Source organism: Triticum dicoccoides, chromosome 6A (assembly GCF_002162155.2).
Source record: "Triticum dicoccoides isolate Atlit2015 ecotype Zavitan chromosome 6A, WEW_v2.0, whole genome shotgun sequence".
NCBI lineage: Eukaryota > Viridiplantae > Streptophyta > Magnoliopsida > Poales > Poaceae > Triticum > Triticum dicoccoides.
In genome coordinates, this window is record NC_041390.1 from 52,190,997 (window position 1) to 52,193,505 (window position 2,509).

A 2,509-nucleotide genomic window follows, 5' to 3' on the forward strand; every position below is an offset into this window, starting at 1 on the left:
CATAAAAATTTCTAAGTCTCATCTAAGAGCATCTCCAGCAGCGTCCCCAACAGGCCCCCCAGGGCGATTTTTTTCATGCCGCCGCCAAAAAAAACCCCCCAGTCATGCCCTCAAGACACCGAAATCCGCTGGCTCGGCCCGTTTTAGGGCCTAACGATCACAGGCCGAACCCAACGTACTAGGGAGGGGGGGGGGGCTCGGGGGCTCCGACGAAAGGGGAAACACGCCTGGGCCACACTGTCAAGCGAAAAGTCAAGGCAATCGTCCAGATTCGCCCCCACCCCCGTGCACCCGCCCACCACCTTGACAATCCCGGTGCCGCCCACCGCCCAGCACCACTAGATAGGCCATTCCCCGCCGGAAAAGGGAGAACGCGGCAACCTCTTCACTACCTTCCGAGCGATTTTTCCGGCACTCTAGCCGCGCAGGGTGGTATACAGGCGGTTTTCCGCTCACGACGCCCGCCAGGTGTTCAGCGATTTGTCTGCTCGGCAATGGACTCGGATAACGAGGAGGCACTCGCGACACTGCTGGAAGAGGAAGCCGGTGCCGACATCCAGGATGAGGAGCATCTGATGGTCCTCGTCGCCCTCGTCGGCCTACTCGCGAGCAATGAAAAGCCGCGATGAGGTGGCTCGGCGCCGAGGTGGCTGAAAGCAAAGAACCGACATCGTCTGGAAGGCTATTGCATGCTCTACTCCGACTACTTCGCCGACGCTCCACTCAACGGCCACAAAGTATTTCAGCGTCGTTATCGGATGAGCCGAAAGCTTTTCCTCAGGATTGTGAATTCCATCCGAGAGTTCGACAGTTACTTCAAGTGCAAGAAGGATTGCACCGGCAAACTTGGATTCACCTTAATCCAGAAGTGCACGATAGCTATGAGGATGCTTGCATACAAAGCTCCCGGTGATTCACTCGACGACTATGGGCGCATGCCCGAGTCCACGACCATTGAGTGTTTCTACAAGTTCTGCAGGGCAGTGGTGGTAGTGTTTGGACTGCAATACTTGCGATCACCCAATGCTGAAGACACTGCTCGGATCCTAGCACAGAGTGTAGTAAGAGGATTTCCTAGGATGCTTGGAAGCATCGACTACATGCATTGGAAATGGAAGAACTTTCAATTTGCTTGGCAGGGGATGTACAAAGGCACAATGCAGCAAGAGGATTTCCTGGATGCTTGGAAGCATCGACTGCATGCATTCGAAATGGAAAAACTATCAGTTTTCTTAGCAGGGGATGTACAAAGGCGCCAAAGGCGGTTGCAGTGTGGTACTTGAGGCAGTGGCCACACAGGACCTCTAGATTTGGCACTCCTTCTTTGGTATGCCAGGAACTCACAATGACATCAACGTGCTGCAGTGCTCCCCTATCTTTGCCAAACTTGTTGAAGGTCATTCTCCTCTGGTGAACTTCGAGTCAATGGGCGGCACTACAACAAGTGATACTGCCTAGCTGATGGCATCTATTCGAGATGGTCTACATTTGTGAAGACTATCTCAAATCCTGTGCCAGGAGGCAAGAACTCCCACTTTACGAAGGTTCATGAGGCTTGCAGGAAGGTTGTCGAGCGGACATTTGGTGTGCTCCAATCTTTATTTGCTATTGTTCGGTACCCTGCTCAGACCTAGTCGAAAGATCAAATGTGGGAGATCATGATTTGTTGTGTCTGTGACGCCCCTAATTTGACCGTACACTAATCATACACACAAATGTGTATGACCAAGATCAGGGACTCACGGGAAGATATCATAACACAACTCTAGACAAAAATAAAATAATACAAGCTTTATATTACAAGACAGGGGCCTCGAAGGCTCAAATACGTATGCTCGAAGACACAAGAGTCGGTGTCGGAGTAATCGACCACGGGTACCCCGAGGACGGCAAGACGATATTTCAAGACATCGGGGCTAGCAAAGCCCCTCAGTTCGACTGTCCGGCCGCTCCTGCCGGCTTCCCGTCCGACTGCTCTGCCCGACCGACTGCCGGCTGCCGACTGCGCCAACCAGCCGGCTGCCGACTGTGTCAACCAGCCGGCTGCCGACTGTGTCAACCAGCCGGCTGCCGACTGTGTCAACCAGCCGGCTGCCGACTGCAGCACGACCCGACACTGACAAGACCCTGACACGATGGCCATACCGCGAACAAGACGGCTGTACCCGGACACTGCTGAGCAATAGTGATACACTATAGCAGGTGTGAGATGTCACATCGTTGTCTCCCAAATAGTGAAGTTGGTCACATGGTCCATCCCTTGTCCCCTGGGCTCCCCTTTATAAGGAGCACCAGGGGAGCCTCACGGCCACAGGCGCCACTATGGCCTCTTGGCCATTCACTCCCATGCATGCATGCTAGCTAGCAAGATGGTTAGCTAGCTCACGCCCACATCCATCCATCCACCCATTCATACACATATGGACTCACACACTCTCATGCATGAGCATGGCCGGCCACTAGCTAGCTCACATACACATATGAGACATATACCAGATCAGATGCACTT